The sequence below is a fragment of the Pectinophora gossypiella genome, chromosome 17, assembly GCF_024362695.1.
Source record: "Pectinophora gossypiella chromosome 17, ilPecGoss1.1, whole genome shotgun sequence".
NCBI classification, from domain to species: Eukaryota; Metazoa; Arthropoda; class Insecta; order Lepidoptera; family Gelechiidae; genus Pectinophora; species Pectinophora gossypiella.
In genome coordinates, this window is record NC_065420.1 from 14053966 (window position 1) to 14077971 (window position 24006).

General features: G+C 36.1%; 1 long non-coding RNA gene across 1 annotated transcript; it reads left to right on the forward strand.

Annotated features, from left to right (window-relative positions):
* The first annotated feature begins 14420 nt into the window (after positions 1 to 14420).
* LOC126374247 (uncharacterized) lies at positions 14421 to 16369 on the forward strand. The gene is made up of 3 exons (XR_007567416.1): positions 14421 to 14613; positions 14687 to 14910; positions 15748 to 16369. It is a non-coding gene; the product is annotated as an uncharacterized LOC126374247 (long non-coding RNA).
* Positions 16370 to 24006: the final 7637 nt, after the last annotated feature.

The window sequence follows — 24006 nt, forward strand, 5'->3', positions numbered from 1 at the left end:
TTGAAAAGTATTGTAAGAAGAAATGCAAAGAACACCATTTAGCGTGACATAGCTCTAACCAGATCCACTGGAAAACATAAAACCATATAAAACCTAAGTTTTTGTTTAGCTCATACACGATATTATGTTTTTTGAGGAACCGTCTCATGCGAAACAGTGTTCTATTGAAAAGTATTGTAAGAAGAAATGCAAAGAACGCCATTTAGCGTGACATAGCTCTAACCAGATCCACTGGAAAACATAAAACCATGTAAAACCCTAAGTTTTAGTTTAGCTCATACACGATATTATGTTTTTTGAGGAACCGTCTCATGCGAAACAGTGTTCTATTGAAAAGTATTGTAAGAAGAAATGCAAAAAACACCATTTAGCGTGACATAGCTCTAACCAGATCCACTGGAAAACATAAAACCATATAAAACCTAAGTTTTAGTTTAGCTCATACACGATATTATGTTTTTTGAGGAACCGTCTCATGCGAAACAGTGTTCTATTGAAAAGTATTGTAAGAAGAAATGCAAAGAACACAATTTAGCGTGACATAGCTCTAACCAGATCCACTGGAAAACATAAAACCATGTAATCCCTAAGTTTTTATTCTGCACTTACTATGTATATTATATTATATATTATTGTATGTATATTCATGGTAAGTTGGATTTACTGTAGGTGTATGCAAATTAATAACAAGCATATTTGTTTGTTATTTACGTCATTATAAGTAAATAAATAACGAATGTAGACTTTAAAAAAAACTATTATCTTAAAATATTACGTAGGTAGTTTGTTGGTTATGACTGTACACATATGAATTAAACTATTTGCAGTTACTTTCATTTCTAATAACATTTGGTGTATTTGGTAACATTTAAAACTGTACAATTTTACCAGAATATATAAAATATGACTCGCGTTCTATTTTTTTAAATAAAGGCGTTTTCTTTTACCTTTCAATTTTTAAGTATTTTTTTTTGTTTTAGCCATATTTTATTTGAAAATTTGAATATCAAAGTTTCACGTTGTTAGGTAGTGCTTTCTTCTCCAATTGTTGTTTTTCCAAGTAGCAGGTATTTTCTAGCAATTTCACTTTATTTAGCCTGTATACATGTATTAATTACTTTATGTATGTTTTGTATCGATGAGTGATCATTCTTCTGTCAATACTGGTGAGACCCGCTTGTGGGAGGCCAGAAATTAACATGATCAAATTTGTTTTTGAATTTGCTTAAGATGGTATAGAACATTCTTTGTTGATTATAGGCTTAATTATTTTTACATACGCCATTAAAGGTAAAGCATGGTGTACTTAATATCCTCCTGTGGCTTAGATTTTCAAACACAATAGCGAAACAATGGGATTTTGTTTAAGGACTTTTTTTCATGTTTAGCCCATCTGACAGTCGTCATATTTACCCATGTTTATGAATGAAATTGTTCGCACTGCCGGATACAGGTAATTACTGACTTATTTTATTGCACAACACAATAAATAATGTTCTAAATAACACTTTTCATTTATATATTTGTAGCCACAAATCTGTGCAATTGATGATGCGTCTTTGCTGACACAATGACGATGACGATTCATACACCATTGAATGCTAATGTATAATATACTGTATCCATCACAGGACACGCGAGTTTTACTATGTAGCGTTTATGTGTACTCATTAATCGATTTCCAGCTTGGCAATTGTTTAAGTTTCTGAATCTTTCTTCGAGCAGACATTTGAAGTAATGTTATTTCTTAAAGTTTCCTTGATGATGAGTAAACAGATCCGGATCCGGAGTTTTCTTTCTTCCTTATATTTATTATTTTAAGGCCTTCCTTTTTTTTTGTTCCTTATATTTATATTTTTTTTGTTTGTTTACTTAATTCTAACTTAAGTTACTAATATACGCTAGTATAAAATATTCTTTAGTACAATTTTAATGCAAATTATATTTTTTTACTATATTGATGAGTAAAACTACACATTACACAAATTTAATCGGTTATAAAAACTTATTTTTCATTGTACATTTATTTTCCTGAATTAATGAATGAAAATATCAAGTCGTTTGTATTATAAAATAGCTAATCCAACTTACCATGAATATCGTATTTTTTTTTATTATTTTAGTAAATATATTTTGCTTACTGCTTAGTGAATGATAAAAAAATAAGTCACTGAAATGACAAAGATAAATTTTACTTAATGTAAGTTAGGTATTGGGTAAAATGCTTTTGAATGATGATTTGTTTAAATATACTCGTAGAAGTATAATTACTGCATAACTTATTGCTTTAAGTTGAGAAAGTAACACTTAGGAGAAAAATGTATCAATAAACATCATTGGTGTCTTCACCGAAATATTTTAGTATTCATTTATTGTTTATATACGCACTTAAATTTGGTAACAAAATCATTTGTATAGCGTTATAAAGTAAAAAATGAACATCAATAAATCATACGTTTGCTTACAAAAAACAAACAGTTTTAGCGCTTAAACACTGAAACAGAATTATTTTCAAATAACTTCGAACAATTACCACTTTAATACACCTAAACTAAACATTGTCCATGTACAGCGAGATCCTGAATACTGATTACAGTTTCCGTACTCCCTCCTTTCCAGTCCTAAGCGACATTCAAACCTTCACTGACACGATCATTCCACAGGATACGTCCATCCCTTGTATCCCAGATCGCAAGAATCGGCTAGCACGGCATAGCAGCTTGACAGCTAAAACTCACGCAACCATTGTTGAACGACCTACAAAATCCACCGAAAATGCCTACGACGATGGGAACGACACCGACAGTTCTACTCCGGATCATTCCAACCTGCGACATTCATCCATATGACAGCTTACTTGATCTGAGTGGAACTCAGCTAAAGCAATCGAGTGATACCTGCCTCCATCTTCCAGCCAGCTCCACTTCACTCCCATGCGCCGGTCGCACCCGCAGCCAAGTGTTCATCCTGCCAGTTCACTTCACGCCCGTTCTCTCGTCCCCTAAAGATGAGCTTCCACAGCGTTAACGGCTGGGAAGGGCATGCACACATTGCCAATTGATTAACACACATTTTAATTCAGTGATTGTGACTAATAAAATGGAAAACCTAGCTTTGAAATTCAATGTAACCATCATCAAATCGAGTGCAAGCTTGTTAAAGTCAGTTTTATCGTTAAATTATACGAAAAGAAGAAAAAACAAGATAGAATGAATATAAATAATAATAAATAATTCGCAATATACGATAATTTCAGCACATGATTTAACCGATCTAAAAAAACCCAATAAGCTTAATAACAGAGATGAACTGTTTAGTCTTTTCAAGAAGTGCCACCCTAATAAAGTTACGTTAAACTTAAAAGTTCCGATATGATAACGTTATTCGAGAAAGGTTGGTCATTTTCGATTCGGTGCCTGGGTAGTAGTACTTTTATGTCACGTCTTTCGCGAACGCGACCTAAAGCTACATACAGTTGACCGTGACTAAACATGTCAGATCTAAGATCGACCCCAACGCGACTAATCGTTTGACCCTGGCTCTTGTGAATGGTCATTGCATAACACACCTGCAATGGGAATTGACGGCGACACATCTCGTAAGGGCTGTTATGTTCTATAGGCGCTTTAAAAAGAATTCGAGGGATCAAATAATCTCCTAGTTCACCTTGTTTCCGAACTTTAATAATATATGGAGATGTTTCAACGACTATTACTTTGGTGCCATTTACTAAGCCGTCCGCGAAACTAAGATTACGCGTGATTACACAAACACATTCTAATTTTAATTGTAAGTCGAAATCTGGAACACCTTGTGGTCGAAGTGTATGTAAAAATTCGGGACTAAAATATACTTGATCAGCGTTGTCGCTTAAAACTTTGTCTATTGCATAAAAATGTAATACTTCTCCTGGTAGTTTGTCTAAAATAACGGCATTAATTTCTCTAACTGCATCGTTACGGGTGCATAGAATCGCTCTGAAGGAGCATACGCCTGGCTCAGTAAGGGTAACTTCTGGGAATACAAAATCAATTAAATCTTCTAATTCAGTAACATAATCAATGGATTCAAGTTGGACTAACTGCAAATCATTATTATTTGTTTCTAACCTAAGAGTAGGTAATAAATTTGAACCCAGTTTTAAAAGAAATTCTGCATACTGTGCGTCATCCTTACATCTCTGTGAAGTTACCAAACTAAATTTTTTCAATTGTTTCCAAATAGGTGAAGTTTTTAGTGACGCGTTTAATATATCAAAATTCGTTCGTGCTTCTGGGACTACAGGAGGAATTTGACGAAAATCTCCTGCAAAAATAATTATTTTAGAACCAAAAATTTTGTCTGACCTCATCAAATCCTGCAATGATCTATTTAATAAATTTATAAGGTATTTATGAGCCATCGGCGCCTCATCATACACAATGAGATTAGAATTATAAATCAATTCAGCTCTTTGAGTACCATTTGAGATGTTCCAGTATCCGCTATCATCTAATAGATGTAAAGGAAATCTAAACAAGGAATGAGCCGTCATTCCGTTTGTGTAATTTTGAGCAGCAATTGCAGACGATGCACAGGTTAAAGCTATACCTTTAAGGTTACCGCGGATATATGCAGTTATGACCTTCAATAAAAGCGTTTTCCCGGTGCCGGCGGGACCATCGATAAAAATCGCACAGTTGTTGGATTCTCGGTAAACACTATCAACGCAAAGCTTTTCCACGTAATCGAATATGGCACGTTGATCGGGAGATAACTGTGGCAACCACTCTTCTACGTATGATTTCAAACTATCTAAATCATATTCAGTGCGTTCCCTATCCAACTCTGTTGACCTATAAATTACTTCCGGCAAACCTTGTTCTATTAACGAAGTTCCGTGTCTGCGTAGCATTCTATCTATTTGAATGAGGCACATGTTAAACGCGTTTTCTTCGTCATCTGGCACCCTATAAAGGAAATCTTCGGCCAATTGACGTTTATACGTGTTCCACAGTGACGCCACTGAGGCACCATTAACAGCCAGCGTTACAAAAAAGCTACGAAGTCGTGGTCCGGTTAAAAAAGTGGAAGCTTCTTCCATAGCCCGTTCATATTCGACTGCGTCGTCCGCAAGTCCTACGAATTTGGCAGCTTCTTGAAAAGTTGTGCAATTTGGACCTCCAATTTGAAGTAAATCCGCGAAACTACGACAAGGGTAAACACTTAAAAGAAGTCTTAAAAAGAACTGTTCACCTCTGTTCGGCGCGACCCAAAATAGACGCGCGACGAGCTCACCCCGCATTCTCCGCGTAAGAAATTTGCCGTTTTGCATTTGCACCGCCTGAACTGTCTTTAAACAAGGATCTTTCGCATGAATGTTATAATTTTCAAAAAAGTCTAAGTAGGATACCCGATCAAACTCCTCAGTTAAAGGCCTACTGAAATAGTCTAAAAGATCTGAACCTGCATTATTAACTGCCTCGTTCGCGTGGCCAGGCTTAAAAAATACCGAATTTTGATCGGGCAAATGTACTGTTAACATTTTTACCGTAGGGTTCCTAGCTACAATATCAAATTCGAGAACACGCCACGCTGCTTCGCTAGAACTAATATATCGCTTAGTGACATATTGTTCGATTTCATCCTCACGATGTTCTTCATCAACAACGGCAATACGGGCTTCATCAGGTCCTTTTGTCATATATTTAAATAAATACTTAATTATAGCACGCTGTGTGGACACTTCTAAATTTATGTGAGCATCATATTTTAGGAGAAGAGCAGGATTATAAGGAACGACCCACAAATCATTAACTATTACGTCTCTGCCGCGATATTTAATAATCGCCTGATTTTTACTATTGCGACGTAAATGTATAAAACCTCTATCGTCACTGAAGGTGACTGGTGTTTCTTTTTTTGGAAAATATTTTAAACAGTTTTTTTTCTCACTATTCCAACACGGCAAATTAGTTCGGTAAGGAGGGCCGCATGGACCGTGTATCATGTGATCCATGACAACTTTGTATAATAAAGTTTGTGCTGGATCAGGTATGGTAGCTCGAACAAACTTATCAATATCCAGACTTTCTACTGGTCCACCACCTTCCACTCTAAAAGCAATATGCGCATGTGGTAGTCCTCTTTTTTGGAACTCTATAACATGCATTATATAAACAATTTTTCCGAACCATTTACCCGATTTTAAATCTTTTAATAACTCTCCGAGTTTTAAGTTGAAAACTCGAGCACAAGTAAGGGGGTCTTTTGATCGACCTGATAATGTTGAATTTTTTATTTCAGGCCAGTTGGGGTTACATGTTAAAGTTAAAAAATATGATGGTGGACCTAACCTGTTTACCATTGCTATAGCATCCAGGTATTTCTTTTTCATGTATCGTGGACCCCCTGTGAATGAGCTAGGTAAATAAATTTTACCAGGTTCTACTCCACCTTCTCCTAAAATAAACTCGTCATTAATTAATTCTTGGAGTGGAGCTACTCTTAGCCTGTTTTGTTGTTTTGTTTGGCTATTTTTCAAAAACCGCAAGCGTTCTTCTAAAATTCTACAAAACATATCGACTAACCACTCTTCAGATAAACGACCAAATATGCTAAATCGCGATTCGGATAAAAGTAAACAACGGACATATTTAACCTGATTAAGCTTATTGCCCTTATTATCTCTCATATCTGGATGCCAACCAGTATTTCCGTGAGGATATAAGAGAGGATACTGGAAAGTCTCGTATAAGGAATCCATTATATCTATTGTTCGAGGCCTACCGTCTGCTATCTTTTTGACTACAATACAGCGTGGAGAAAATTCTTCGCGGTCTGTACTAATAATTGCGGCAATTTCTTGACCAATAGGTTGATCTCCGAGGATGTTACCGTGAGTCGCACGAGTAGTTTTTTCGAACTTCAAGAAAGCTTCTGATGATACCTCTAAACTTAACCTTCTAAAACAATTTATATATGGATTAACTGTGTGCATGAACCCTGTAATCATTCGAACTACCGTTTTATCTAAACTTAATTCGCTAGCTAAACTCTCTCTCTCGCTACTGTCATTTATGTAAAAATTAATATTATTAGGACTTTCATTATAAGACAAATCAAAGATACGGTGGTAAATACGTCCTTGAATTTTTAGAAAAGATATACCTTCTGGATGATGGTAACCGTGGGAAACACCTAATGCCGAAAATGCAAAAATATTATTGTAAGCGCGTGGTCTATTTAAAAAAGCTGAATTTGTATAAAATTCTTCGTTTAATGGGAGAAAATTTTGAACGTTATAATCTCCTGAATGGCAACACCATTGTCGACGAGATTTCTCTTCTTCGAACAATGGAGCATTACAATTTGGACATCTATATGTTTTATCAGACAGAAGCGACGTATTTTTCAAATTATATAATCTAATAATATTAAGTTCGTGTCCCTGTTTTTCACCTATTAAATTTTTTGAATATCTCAGCGGCGTTTCTATGTTACGACTATTCTCTGTGTATTTTCGTGCTGCTTTTTTGATAATTTCGGGGTGGAGCTCGTTATAACGTTGAACGGCCGCGCGATGATCGTCTGGGTTGTTCTCGATATAACGTTGAACGGCCGCGCGATGAACGTCTGGGTTGTTCTCGTTATAACGTTGAACGGCCGCGCGATGAACGTCTGGGTTGTTCTCGTTATAACGTTGAACGGCCGCGCGATGAACGTCTGGGTTGTTCTCGTTATAACGTTGAACGGCCGCGCGATGAACATCTGGATTGTTCTCGTTATAACGTTGAACGGCCTCGCGGTTAACGTCTGGATTGCGTTCGTTATACCGTTGAACGGCTTCGCGGTGAATGTCTGGATTGCGTTCGTTATACCGTTGAACGGCCTCGCGGTGAATGTCTGGATTGCGTTCGTTATACCGTTGAACTGCCTTGCGATTAACAGCGGGGTTTTTCGTTGAATATTTCCTTACCGCTTCGCGATGCGCGTGTTCCTTACTCGGTTTTGGTCCGCGTTTCTGTTTTTTGGGTCGGCCGCCTTTATTTTTAACGCATTGGTTTTCGTCTTGATTACCAATCCTTTCTAATAGGACAACTGGTTTTAAAATTGACAATTTCAAATCATTTGTAGTGTCATAAACATCTATCGGATTCGAGTCAACTTTCAATTTACTATCTAAATTTTGCACAGAGGTTTTAAGCGGGGCCAGTGTTGACTGATAGTTAAACAAAATCGAATCTAAAGTTTGATTCACTTTCAGTAATGGTGATGATATTAAATCTACTAAAATGGACTGTGACGTTTCGGAACTAACCTGCGTTTCATTTTGCCATATAAGATCGTTATTTAATACTCTTAATCGAGTTAATGAGTATTCGGATCCGTCGTAAATTACATTCGCGAGCAAAAGTTTTGCTAGCGCTTCGGTTGAATTACATTTAAATAAACGTGCTACGTAAGGACCGTCCTCTAGTTTACCCTTTCCTATGTTAATGTTTTTGCTGTTAACCGCATGGCTGTTAAAGAAATAATATTCACCATTAAACCGCCAAAAACTAAAAGTATAACCCTGACCCGTAAACAATATGCTATCGGTACTGTCGTTGTGATTTGAATTGTTTACATTATAAGCGAATTGTGAATCAACAGTATAGTCATTTGTATTAAAAAACACTCTGTTGTCCAATATATTCTTTAACGTTAATAAACCTATGTCTTTATTCGCGGGGGTAGTGGGATACGTGTTAGAAATGATCCAGTTGTCCTCCATACTAACTATATGTACGACGTTACTCCCGACGCGAAGCTCATTGGGTAATTCATCTGGCATAAAATAACTGACACCCCTCTGAAGTAAATATTTTAACTGCATGTAAAGTGTATCCCCCATTTTTAAAATTTCATCAATTTCGGCAGTAGCGAAAGATGCGCGATTATGGAACACAGAATAAATTGAAGCGCAAGCTGAGATAACCGTACATTGCGAATTGTTACCTTCATACATATCGGAGCCTTGGTGTGTTAGACCTAATGAAACAGTAAATGTTAGATATGAATTTATTTAATAGATAAGGTAATATACCCTATTATTGATACCCCTACTAAATTTATTAGAAAAAAAATGAACATTTTCCGTGCTATATAAACAAATATTAATATTCTACTCTAGAGCATTTTTTTGCAAGCGCCTTAACCTCGGTGTGAACATTAAAATTTGAGAAATGATTAGACCGTACCAATAATTTAAGGTGCTAATAATTAGGCAGTTTACCCTATATACTTAAATATAATTATCAATATTATCATTCTCCAAGAATCTATTTTTTTTACTTATAAAAATATTCATATATAATTACAGGGAATGCAATAATTAGTATAGGAAAATTAAAATAGGTACCTATTATTAAAAAATAATAATAAACTACACACATAAAATTTCAGTCGGATCAATAAACCTAGGTAGTGTGTAATCGTTGTCTTGATTTTTTAATAGTTAAAATGACATTTGTTTAAGCACTTTTACACAATACCGCTAACTCGTGCCGCACAAAGCAGCAAAGCAACCGCTGAGCATCAGCCAGGCGCGACAGTCATGTAGATATAATCTCACATGTAGCAAGCACACTTTGTACTTGAACATAAAAAGTCGATAAAATAAATTCGTCAACATTGCCATCGTAGCTGTGGCTAAAGTGAAAAAAATACGAAGCGCCCACTTTACAATATACAAAATGGCATAACGGTTCTGTAAGTAATGATATGGTATATACAATAAAAAACTTATGGAATACTGAAACTATGAGTTTAAGACTATCAAATATCATTCTAAGCAACTATGTATCTCGAAAAAATACATACTTAAAATTACGTATATTTCCCGTTGGGATAGGCAGAGACCACGCATTTCAACTTCCTACGATCCTGACACATCACTTTCGTTTCGACCACTCTTATGCACGCTCGCTGGTTCCCAGTACTCTTGACCGTAGCTTTTTTTTAAATATCCTGGAATTAATCGAGGTATGTACTACCTAGGCCTTCCTCTTCCGATTCTACCAATTATACATACATACATAAACAGCCTACTCGTATATACGTCCCACTGCTGGGCACAGGCCTCCCCTCAATCAATCGGAGGGGGTATGGAGCATACTCCACCACGCTGCTCCACTGCGGGTTGGTGGAGGTGTTTTTACGGCTAATAGTCGGGACCAACAGCTTAACGTGCCCTCCGAAGCACGGAATCGTCTTACTTTTTCGGACAATTAGGTGATTCTACCAATTATACCGGCATAATAAATATTGTCCATGTCCAAACTATCTAAGCATTCTTTTGTCATTTCTTTTCACTACATCTTCTTTCAAATGGTCCCTTAGCACACTATTTTATCATTCAAAGTCATGCCACTCATACTCGTCAACGTTCTCATTAATAACCTTTTGACAATTTTAATAAAAGATTAAGCAATTAATTACGTAATTGTAACATAAATATTTCATTCAGGTAATAAACTGACTTTAAGTCCAATTTCATTCATATTCTCTCTCATAAATCTGTTCTCTGCCTACTCCAATGGGAAATAGGCGAGATATTATGTAGGTATGCAATGCAGCACTCTATTGACGGAATATTTTGAAGATTTAATATAAAATAACAGTAAAACGTAATACCACAGTTTTTGTTCTTATCTTGATCTTGTTGCATCATAGTGTGAGATTATTTGAGACTAATACAGGTGAAGTATGTATATTTGTCAAAAAATTAAAAAAATCCAGGCAAGTACGATTTGGACTCGCGCACCTAAGGTTCCGTCCACAGAAAAGGTCAGTAAAAGAAAATTCTGATGACGAAATCCAAGTATCTACATATAAGACGATTAAGTTGAACATCACTTAAGCTATAGGCATCAAATAAAGAATAATACTACGTTAGAATGGTCTGTCTCGCTCCTACTTATGCGTTAGACGTGTATTTATAGTACATACTTACATACCTACACAGAATTTTCCTTTACTAACCTTTTCCGTGAACGGAACTTTAGGTACATATACACATAATAATAATATAGTATAACATAGTATATATATACCTACATTATATTTTTACTGACTGACTTCAAAATCTATCAAATAAAAAGTCAGAAATTTAGTTGAATACATTAGAATCTAAATTTTGAAATTACTTTTTATTTGTTTTATTTGTAACTCGAGAGTGTCACTAATAATATTAATACGCCAGCGACCAGGTACCTTCGTTAACAAAACACTGGAATATAACATGTCTTATAATTTGTTTAATGTATGTAGTGTCCGACACACCCTTGACCGAACACAAGGTTACTTATTTTTAACTGTTTTTCAACCATAAGTTGGAAATTTCTAAACCAATTTTGATGAGACTTGCATTCTTTCCTATGTTGGATGATACTTAATCCCATAAACAAGCATTATTGCAATATGATTTGTAGTTGCTAAGAAATGCATGGACAAACATACATGCATATATACGGAATTTGGCACACATTACAATATATGGGTCAAATTAATAACCTTTTTTTTTTGAAGTCTGTTAAAAATGGAATTAGATTAGTTTCCTTCAGTCCCCACCACATGGTCATCAAGATATATAACCATAACCCTAACCAAATTCAAAATATAGACAAACCTACATACACTCTTTGACAGTAATTTAAAAAAGTTTCTTGTAGACAAATGTTATTATAGCATTCAAACTTTTTTTTTCAGATAAACTAAATACTTCAAAGCTTCGATATCTCTATCTCTGTATACTTACTTACTTGTTTGATATAATTTTGTAATTATAAATAGCTCTGTTATAATTAAGTAGATAACTTTATAATAATTTTGTTACCTAATTACTAATTTCTATAATTATTAGTAACATAGTTAAAATATATTATAATATTATTAAAACATTGGTTATAGTTGTATTTAACCATCTGTAGTAACTTGTCACTTTGGATAAAATACACTACTTCTTCTTTGCATAAAACAGACATACTTAGTTGGCTTTTTCACGATTTTAGAGAAAGGTTTAACTTTTCACACAGAATATTAAGATAGTGACTGCTATAGCATAGAATAAGTACTATGGTCATAGGTTAACTTGTGTGTGTATTATAATTTGTTACAGACCTACTTATTACAGGTCATCTAATGAGTGATGTTACTGTTGTGCTACAACACGGGTTGCTGTCAAACCAGAATTACACTCGAATTGTTAGGATTCAAAAAGGATTCAATTTTATTATTATTATCTACAGTGTTGTGTGTCCATCTAAATTTATCATAGGTTAACTAACTTACTTCATACACCTACCAACCTACTTATTTAAATATTCAAAAAATTATTAATAGTAATTAACTACCTATCGCCTATTCTAGTCACACAGCATAAGTAGGGGCAATGATCTCCATCTAAATTTATCATAGGTTAACTAACTTACTTCATATACTTACCAACCTACTTACTTAATTCTAAAAAAATATTAATAGTAATTAACTATCTATCGCCTATTCTAGTCACACAGCATAAGTAGGGGCAATGCAATTGATTTAAGTAGATAGGTACCTAATGCCAGTTATAAAGTAAAGTTTTTTTCCATGGCTGATATCAAGCGGCTATTTTAGACATTATAATCATCATAGAATCAATCGATCGTTTCTTAAAATGGATGTAACGTAAAAAAATGTGCATTAGGTATTATGTTCCTTAAAATTTAAATAGGTACTTACCGGCACCGATGCAGGTAACAGCATTCGCCGGCTGCTCGTCGTCGACGCGACGGCGAAGCATTGTAGAGCACAATGGAATTTCAACGCTTGAACGCTTCATCTGTAAACAAAACACTTCTGTATTATATGTGTTTATCTAATAGATAGACAGTAAAATAAGAATTACTTATAGCTTTTAAGTAGGTAGGTACTTACCTTTTAATGTTTTCACTTTCATTATGTGAAAAAGAGAAAATCAGTACAGAAAGTTAAAAATCTTACAATTATAATTGTTTATATGGCAACTTTTTTACGATTTTAAAGATTATTACCTTATTATATACCTACATATTTAAAAATAATTGTTAAATTATTAATAACAAAATCGACTTACCTTTGGAAATCTTGAAATACAAGTGAGTGAAAAGACGCTTGTCACTTTTTCGCGCCAACGGTTTGGGTACGAATTAACTTTTTTTTTCCATGAGACTAACAAAGAAATTCTGCCAAAACAGATTCAAACAGCCAATATCGAAAAATATTGAGATACTTTTTTACGTCACTTGGACGCATAGATATCGATGGAATTAATAAATAAGCAATATAAAATCTAATTGTTTTTTTGTCACATCAGTACCATTTAACTTTTTAAATAAGCAACAATGATTGACTATTTTCATTCATTTTTCCGTGGGTTTTTGGCGGGAAAGTTGCTTTTTTCATTGAATAATCTTTTTTTTCTTATTTTGTCACCACTTGCATAAGCAGGTCTGGGGGGCTGCCGTTCCTTCATTTCATCAGTCGGGTGTTTTGAATAATCTAAATATTTAATACGAAGTGAACATTGAACATTCTCATCACAATGAGGGACATTCTTGGCTACGTTCTCGAAAAAAATATAGATAACGCTGTGTATCCATGGATGATGGCGCAAAGCAACCTTGTTAGTAATTTGAGTTTAAGGCCCCAGGAAATTAGATTCACCCCGGGTGAGACCGCACTATTATAATAGAAGATGAAGCTGTAGGTAGGTATGGCATAAAATAATACCTTTGCGTAACCTGTGGATAAGACATAACAACAGTAAAAACTGTATGGCTGTGTACCATTGCCTTCCGATTTAAGAAAATTAAAATACGTTTACCTATTTTTAACGAATTTAACGTGTACTACGTTTGGCTGTATGGGTTATGTTCCCTTTGCCTGTTCTATGGACAAAATAACAAAAAAAAAAGTTTATATATTTTATTTTTTTAGACTTTTTGGCTGGAACGGACAGTTGTTTTCTTCATTGAATAATCTTAAATCTAAATAATTAATACGAAGTGGTGTTTTGTGGTTAATGACCGCATTAAGTTAGTCGGAAAACATTAGCGACAGTGTTATTATATCGGAATATTCAATAAACAAAGTGTATCTATTTATTTTCGCTTCGTGCCAACAAGCCGCTTCATAACTTCAAAGTTTATGCGGACTTTTGAGTTAATTCGTTTAGGGTTCCTGAGTAGGAGTCTGCTCCGAGGGTGGGGGCTTAGGTTTCATCATTCATCGTCATCACTTTTTATAATTTCATTAATCATCAAGAAAAAAAATATGTAAGACATGGCTGTATGGACATAGTTTCCTTTGCCTTACCCTTCGGGGAAAACAAAAAAATATATTTTTTTTTGTCTCGGTGAACATTTGAACAATTATTATTGGTGAAGTTCTATTGTATTGATGATAGTTTCCTGTGCTACTTTTTTCCTACCTACTTTATTAGAATTTGTAACTTACAAGTTCATCGAGTCGAGCCCTACTTCCCCGTTTTTGCGTGGATATTCAACTGGTAAAACTTCCAGAACCATTATGTGTTTTGGATAAAGCCGAAATGATAAAAAGTTTGTGGATAATGTTTGTTGATAAATTGCAATGTAAGTAATATACAATGGAATGACACTGTTATTATAAAGTTATTTATTTATAGGTGTTAGATGCTGATCGACTTTGTGTGTAACTCATACTAAGAGATGCAAGTAACAATAACAAGTCTCCTGATGAATGTTCCAGTCCGAGAGTTGGAAGCAATGTGTCTGTATAAGATGTGGAATATCTTTGGGAAGGCATACAAGAAGACAAAATCACAGGCCATAAGCTTGAAAGAAATGAAGAGTGACATTATATTGAAAAACAAAAATATCTCCGAGACAGGTAATAGGGTGAATATCAAAATGTGCCAAGTTTGGTGGCGAACTTTCATATTATTTTTTCGTGAAAAATTGGGTTCCGACATGATAAAGGATCCAAAAGGAGGAGGAGGATCCAATTTTTCACGAAAAACAAAATATGAAAGTTCGCCACCAAACATGGCACATTTTGATATTCACCCAATAAAGTATTAAGGATTATAATTTACATTGTGTAAGAGCCATTTAAAAGGTTTTATGTGTTTCAATCATAATGGGGGACTTTCCAATCGGTGTTCCCCAAAAACACAATATATGGCATTGTTAAGTTTTTTTTTTTTGTAAACTTCTAACTTCATGGATAATAGACATATGCATCTTTTATCTTTGTTTTTGGGTATAAATGATGATGGTATATTATGATGATACAACTTCCACCTATTATTATTCTGATCAATATAAAGAGAAGCAATATAGGTAGCAATGTCATTCTATACATAATGTGATCCGAATATCAAGAAACAATTAGTTTTATATTATATGATGATTCCATTATTACATTACATTTTTGAATTATTATGTACCCCAGCAATGAGAAAATAGGCAATTATCAGGTTAAAAGTGAACAATGCCATCTATCATGTGTTTGGGGAATGTCAATTAGAAAGACCCTCATTGTTTGTTATAAGGCAACTTAATTAAAATATTGTTTTAATTTCAATCTAATGTTGGCATATTTTAATTTTATCCCTACAGATTTAATAATATTGTTATAATCAGGCATATTGTGTAAAATATATTATTGTACATGGGACATCAAAACTACAATTATTTTTTGAAGAACATTCATATTTGCTTTCAGATTCCTGATGGATGCTCACGTATGCGTTGTATGCAGGATGAGCTCACCTCAAAAGTATTAATATCTAGTGAACATAAGAGCTGTGTTCAGTGTGCCGTTCCGTTGCATTGTATGTAGTTAGTAGCTACCTATTTATGTTCATAAATTTTGTTAAACTATAAGCTTAAATCACTTTATTATTTATATTATCATATCATTAAATAGTTAGATAAGCTAGTTAGGCACATAACCCATATATTTTAATGTTATTGTCAAGTTTATTCTATACCTACTTACTAATATGTTACCATATTAAGTCCCCTGTCATGATTTATGTAATGACTATGTACTAACATCAGTAAGTAGTTACTGGAACCAGCAGCTTAACATGCCATTCGAAGCATAGATTATCTTACTTCACAATCGGTTGATCAGCCAGCCATCTCCTAACCAAACTGGGGATCACAAAGTAATTTTTGTGGATTTGAACCTAAGACCTCCAGATGTAAGCCCAACAGTCAGCCACTGGACCACGGAGGCCGAGAGTACTTGGTTAAGTTGCTGTTTTATTTCAACTATTTAATTAAATGTAGAAATATTTTGTGTGGTTGCACCTACTTATGATATTTTAAATATATAATAAAACAACTTATTTCTAAAAATGTGTCTTTTAATAAAATTGTTTCATTGTAAAATTATTTTGAAAAATATAAATAGTAACCACGTCGTTTACCACCACTTCAACTGATAAGATCTCACAATCAGTGTTTTTTGTTGTATCAAAATTGTTAGTTGCATTTTAATGTAGGTACCTACCTACCTACTGACAGTGAACTTATGACCTTTTGAGACCAGATTTCCACATCAAACATCCTTTGGTAGTCTTTATTGGCTTAAATACAAGACAAATATTATTACAAAGTCTATGGGTACCAATGAGGGACTTTCCAGACTACTTTTCCCAAACAAAGATAGATGGCTCTGTACAGATGTGCGATCGTTTAACCTTCTAATTTTACGGATAATTTATATACTGCCATTGCATTATAATATATTTCAATAATTGTTTATTCGAGTAATGAGAAAATAGGTATTTACGTATTTATCACGTTAAATCTGGACAGCTCCATCTGTATTTTTTTTTTGAGAAAATAGCCTGGAAAGTAATATATAGTATTTTATAAAATATTTCTATTACCTACCTACCTACTTAGTTACTAAATATGCAAGAGTAACATGTGTTGTTGGTGCTGATTCCAGTACACACTATCGAAGTTTATTTGAAGTTATACCTGTCATTTTCTTATCAACCGAAAAGGAAAGGGACGGATGATTGAAAACTGTAACTGGATACTTTCAAACTATGATAATCGCTAATTACAGTACCCAATGCACCTAGAGCGAGGCGTCAAAGTCACATCGAGATTGTCGTCGTCGTCGATTATCCGACGCTATTACAGTAGCTCGTGATACCATGGTTACTCCCCACCAACTCGCTTGAGATCGTGGTTACCATGGTTACGCTCCACCGATTTGCTATTAAACTACACGATCCTGATCGACAAGCCCGTGACCTTGACGCACGGGGCAGAATGGATTAGAAAGTGTAATTGCCGCATTGCCGCGCGATAGGATTTGATCAAGATTTAATTAGGTCTCGTGAAAACAAAAAAAATCCAGGTGCAATAGGTTTGCGAGGCCGTAGGGTGTCTCCCTGATGCGGAGCAGTTTTCGAAGATCGAGCAGTATTTCAATACTCAATATCACGTTCCGATCAAATCCCTCATACATACATTTTACTCCTTAGGAATTTTCTGAAAAAACAACAATTTTCTGGAATTTTGTATGGCGACCGTTTTGTTTTTCCGCCATTTTGGTTTTTTTTTATCGGCGATAGAATTTGACCAAGATTTAAATAGGTTTCGTGAAAAAAGAATCGTTTCAGGTGCGATAGTTTTGCCAGACTGTAGGTTGTCTCCATTATGCGGAGCAGTTTTTCAAGATCGAAAAAGATTTCCATACCCAACATGATGATGATCCGATCAAACCCCTCATACATCATATACACCCCCGAGGCATTTTCGGAAAAAAACGAAAATTTTGTATGGCGACCATCTTGTTTTTCCGCCATTTTGTTTTTTTTTACCGGCAATTAATTTTGACCAAGATTTAAATACGTCTTGCGAAAAATAATTGATCCAGATTTTATAGTTTTGCCAGGCCGTGGGGTGTCTGCCTGATGCGGAGCAGTTTTTGAAAACCTGGAAGTATATCCGTACTTTTCATGATGTTCCAAACAATTCCGAACAGTTCCGAAGCATTTTCGGGAAAAACTAAAATGTTGTATGGCGGCCATCTTGTTTTTCCGCTATTTTGATTTATTTTCAAATAAACATCTTGACGTCCCGATCACACACCTATACATCATTTTTACACCCGAGACATTTTCTGGAAAAACAAAAATTTATATGGCGGCCATCTTGTTTTTCGGCCATTTTTTTTATTTTCACCGGCGATAAAATTTGACTAAGATTTTAATAGGTTTAGTGGAAAAAAAAATGTTCCAAGTGCGATAGTTTTGCCACGCCTTAGGGTGTCTCCCTGATGCGGAGCAGTTCTCGAAAACCTGGAAGTATACCCGTACTCTACATGACGTTCCGATCACATCCCTGTACAATAATTTTTACCTTCGAGGCATTTTCGGGAAAAACGAAAATGTTGTATAGCGGCCATCTTGTTTTTCCGCCATTTTGATTTTTTTTCAACGGTGATTGAATTTGACCAAGATTTAAATAGATTTCGTGAAAACAAAAAAGTTCCAAGTGCGTTAGTTTCGCCAGGCCGCAGGATGTCTCCCTGATGCGGAGCAGTTTTCCAAGATGACGTTCCGATCACACCCCTATACATAATTTTTACACCCGAGACATTTTCTGGAAAAACAAAAATTTATATGGCGGCCATCTTGTTTTTCGGTATGTTGTTTTTTTCACCGGCGATAAAATTTGACCAAGATTTAAATAGGTTTCGTGAAAACAAAAAAGTTCCAGGTGCGATAATTCCGCCAGGCCGTAGGGTGTCTCCCTGATGCGGAGCAGATTTCAAAAATCGAGAAGTACTTTCATACTCAACATGACATTCCGATTACACCTCCATACATTGTTTTTACCTCTAAGACATTTTTCTAAAAAAAAACAAAATTTTGTATGGCAGCCATCTTGTTTTTCAGCCATTTTGATTTTTTTATATCGGCAATAGAATTTGACCAAGATTTAAATAGATTTTGTGAAAGAAAAATTGGTTTAGGTACGATAGTTTTGCTAGGCCATAGGGTGCCGCCCTGATGCGGAGCAGCTTTCCAAGATCGAGAAGTATATCCATACTCAACAAGACGTTCCGATTACATCCTTATACATAATTTTTACCCCCGAGGCATTTTCAGGAAAATTTAAAAATTTGTATGGCGGCCATCTTGATTTTCCGCCATTTTGATTTTTTTTCACCAGTGATTGAATTTGACCAGGAATTAAGTAGGTTTTGTGGAAAAAGAATCGTTCTAGGTGCGATAGTTGCGCCAGGCCGTAGGGTGTCTCCCTGATGCGGAGCAGATTTTGAAGATAGAGAAGTGTTTTCATACTCCACAAGACGTTCCGATTACATCCCTATACACAGTTTTTACTCCCGATGCATTTTCTGAAAAAACAAAATTTTGTATGGCGGCCATCTTGTTTTTCCGCCATTTTGATTTTTTTTCACCAGTGATTGAATTTGACCAGGAATTAAGTAGGTTTTGTGGAAAAAGAATCGTTCTAGGTGCGATAGTTGCGCCAGGCCGTAGGGTGTCTCCCTGATGCGGAGCAGTTTTCCAAGATCTGGAAGTTTTCCCATACTCACCGGAAGGTCCAGATCACATCCCCCATACACCATTTTTACCCCCCGACGCTCCTTCTGGGAGAACAACCCTGTCAGTGAGTCAGTCAGTGAGTCAGTCAGTCAGTCAGTACATGGGTTTGTAGCTATATATAGTATAATAACTAGATGTCGCGTGGTTCGCTCGCAGCAAGCTGCTCGCGTGTCTTGTTTTCCCGCCATTTTTTTACCGCGATAGAATTTGACCAAGACTAAAATAGGTCTCGTGAAATCAAAAAAGTTCTAGGTGCAATAGTTTTGCCAGGCCGTAGGGTGTCTCCCTGATGCGGAGCAGTTTTCCAAGATGACGTTCCGATCACACCCCTATACATCAATTTTAGCTCTGACACATTTTCTGGAAAAACAAAATTTTGTATGGCGGCCATCTTGTTTTTCGGCCATTTTGTTTTTTTTTCACTGGCGATTAAATTTGACTAAGATTTAAATAGGTTTCTTGAAAACAAAAAAGTTCCAGATGCGATAATTTCGCCAGGCCGTAGGGTGTATCCCTGATGCGGAGCAATTTTCGAAAACCTGGAAGTATACCCGTACTCTACATGACGTTCCGATCAAAACCCTTATACATAATTTTTATCCCAGAGGCAATTTCAGGAAAAACTAAAAATTTGTATGGCGGCCATCTTGTTTTTCCGCCATTTTGATTTTTTTTCACCCACAGTAGAATTTGACCAAGATTTAAATAGGTTTTGCGAAAAAAAAAATGATCCAGGTATAATAGTCGCGCCAGACTGTAGGGCGTCTCCCTGATGAGGAGCAGTTTTCCAAGATTTGGGATTTTTCCCATACTCACCGGGAGGTCCCGATCACACCCCCCATACATCATTTTGACCCCCCGACGCTCCTTCTGGGAGAACAATTATGTCAGTGAGTCAGTCAGTCAGTCAGTCAGTGGGTTTGTAGCTATATATAATATAATAGGTATAATTTTGTATAATTTTTCAATAACAATCAGAATGTTTGTACCAATGTACTGCACCATTTTTTTTATATTTGTACGCCTGCATACAGGCCGAACTTCACAACACTGTTATGTAAATTATTTTACCACCACCGTTGTGTATTTTTATGTATCCTCGCAAATAAATTGATTTGATTATGATTTGAAGACTGCAAGTTAATAATATCATACTGGCAGACCCTTCCTCGGACTCCGTTAGAAAGCTCTGTGATCTAATTTTTAGTCTAAATAAGTTAAATTGTTCGGTTTAAATATGTTATGGGTGAATGTCGGAATGACGGCTTTGGTGGCGGACTTTCATAATGTTTTTTCGTGGGGAGTTGGGTTCCGGCATGGGGGGGGATGGTTCTAGTTGTTTAGAGGAACAAGTTACCTCGTAGCTGAAGCTATCCTTTTTCATGTCGGAGCCCAATTTTTCGCGGAGGAATGGTGTGGGGGTTCGCTGCCGGGCTTGGCACGTTTTGATATCCATCCTCATAATAGATTGTAGTACATGTTAAGGATCGATGGAGCTGGCATGTTTTAAAAACAAAAGTTCCTAAAAATAAAGAGAAAAAAATAATAATAATATCATACTCTATCATACGACTCCAAACACTATACACCGTCATACAACACATCTCTTTTTGCTTACAGGTAGTTCTGCCTTTAAACAATCTGTCTTTTTGGGAATCTGTCCGTTTGAGAATAAAAGAATATTTATGGCATTATTTTGCCCAAATATTGATTGATGATGATACATGACTTAAGTGTATAAAACTTAACATAGTATCACGCATGTGTGTGTGTGTGTGAGAGAGAGAGAGAGTGTGTGTGGTTGAAGGATAGACTGACACCTACTCCACACGTAATAGAGGAAGAGCCTATTGCCATTCACCGGGCAAAGACCCTAGAATCCACGTGATGTCAATTAAGCAAAATTAACTTCAAACTCATAAAGTCGAATTCAATGGTTTAAAGTGGTTTGTTTCAGTGGCTTACATACATAACTTCACGTCTATTTCCACCATAGTGTATGTTTCTTTTTGTAACCTTAGAGTCATTATTTAATTTATATCCAATGCGTGGGGTCTGGTTACTTGTAGCACAGGCGTAAAGCCTTTAACAAGAACCAGCTCCCACAAAAATTAAAGTTCTGAGCTAAGACAGCATGAAGTTTTTTGTGGTGGGAGTAATAAATATATATTTTTTCCATCTGGGTAAGCAGAGACTATGGAATTCCATTTCCATGGATCTTGGCATACTTCTCTTGCGTCCTCCACATACATAAACCGTTCCATACTCGCGCTGGTTTGTAAATTCAATCTGAGTTTGTTGTTTCTAAATCCACCCCTGTCCCTGCACTCGGGCGTCAAACGAGGGATCTTCCAAAGCATATCCTTAGTGTGCAGGTATTCGGCAGTCGCTTGCAGTGACGCTTCGCCCCATCCGAACGCTTTGAGTATAAACGCCAACTGTAGACGAAATCCCAAAATAAACATTAAATAGGGTAACTGGAACTTAGAAACATGTCTGCATCTCCAATAGGGTAGGCAGACGATAGTCTACAGACCCACTCCTTACCAGATGTGTTTAAATTTGGAGTAGGGGTCGAGCCTTTTACCATTAATTCACATAAAAAAGTTACTTTGCCGTTTGACATTCGTTTGCATCGTGCACTTATGCGTAGAGGTATGCAAATGCAAATGGCAATATTGTTTTTTTAATCCCCCAGGTGTCAACTGCATGCATTTTGTTTTGGCGTCCTTCGTTCAGGTACCTACCTCTTTTTTTTTTTGACGTGACTTATTGTAGATTTGCCGCAGATGGCATTAACTACTTGGCCGGACAAATGGGGAGCGCTGAAGGCTCTCACCCGGTACAACGTTTAAGACAACAGGCCTGAGGGTGTCCAGTTGGGCGCGAACCTCGGCTGAGGGCGTCGTCTGAGAGGAAAAATATTTGAAAGAATTAATCGACCCTAGCGGGTCGATAGCGATAAGTGCTGAATGAGGGAAATCGTCGACCACGCCGGCGGGGTCGGTATCGGGGTCCTGAAGTGTTTTGGCTGCCTCTATGGCTAGAGTAATCGGGTCGTCGGGATCGTATATTACGTCCTTCGGACGCCGATACTTTTCAGTACAGTCCCTAAGCGGGATGTATTCGGAAGCCGCAACTACCAGGGGAAAGGCCTTCAGATACCTCGAACACCGGAAGTCAATATCGCAATTAATATAATAACGCAAAAATATCCTAGAATCTTTTGTCGTCTTGCAAATATCCAATTAGAACTTATGTATGTCGCCAACTTTACTTAAGGCTGCAGTCTCCGCAAAATCGAGTTGTTGCGAGTTTTTGGTGACAATTATTCTGCAACCGGAGACTGGGCCCTTGAGTACGTAATTACGAATTATTGCAACGAACAGCGACTCCCCGAACTGCGATTCGCTACGGCGAGTGGCTTGACGTCGCGCGTTTTTTTTTTGTATAAGTAGTACATACACATACATACATACATATAAACTCACGCCCGTAATCCCTAATGGGGTGGGCAGAGCCACAAGTAATCAAAGCCAACTTGCAGCCACTGTTGATACGATGTCGTAAGCTGGATATGATAAACCTTATGGTGATAAGGGATCAGCCTATCGCCCATAATATTAGTCCATCATGTTAGAGGACACAATCCCTCTGTCGGTTTTTACGACTTGCCCGGGAAGACAAGCAGCTGAACGTGTTCTATGTTTTTTTTTTATTTGCTCCCAGAACAGCATAGAAGCAAAAGCAGTACATAAGTAGTACAGTCATGGTAAAAACAGTTTGGAAATCAGCTTTTCGACAATTCGGAAATGTTATTTTAGGAATTAAACCAGCAAGACTAAAATTAGAAAGTAAGAAAACAACGAACATCTGGATATTTTTAAAGCCTACAGGATATTCTGGGATATTTTTGCGTTTACATACCATCTAGCGCTCAAAGCTTTTAAATACAAATCTTCATAATCTTAGCATATTTTAGATCAAAATGCGTACAATCTTTCTGCATATCTTTTATATATTATATTAAGATATGTGATACTACATAGGCGGTCCTGTCGTTCACTCGAAGATCTACACCCTAAAAAAATCAAAACTCAAATCATTTATTCGCATAGGATTCATGGTTTTGTAAAACAGTTGATGGGTTTTAAGTTCCCACAAGGTATCACATGATCCGCTAGATATAAGCATGCGAAAATCCTATTCCTATTGAGATATAGCCATAAGTCAGTTCTTTTTTTGACGTGGCTTATTATAAATTTTCCGCAAACGGCATTAACTACTTGACCGGAGCTAAGTCAGTAGTCACCAGTGTGTTTAAACGGCCTCCGTGGTCCAGTGGTTGAGCATTGGGCTCACGATCCAGAGGTCCTGGG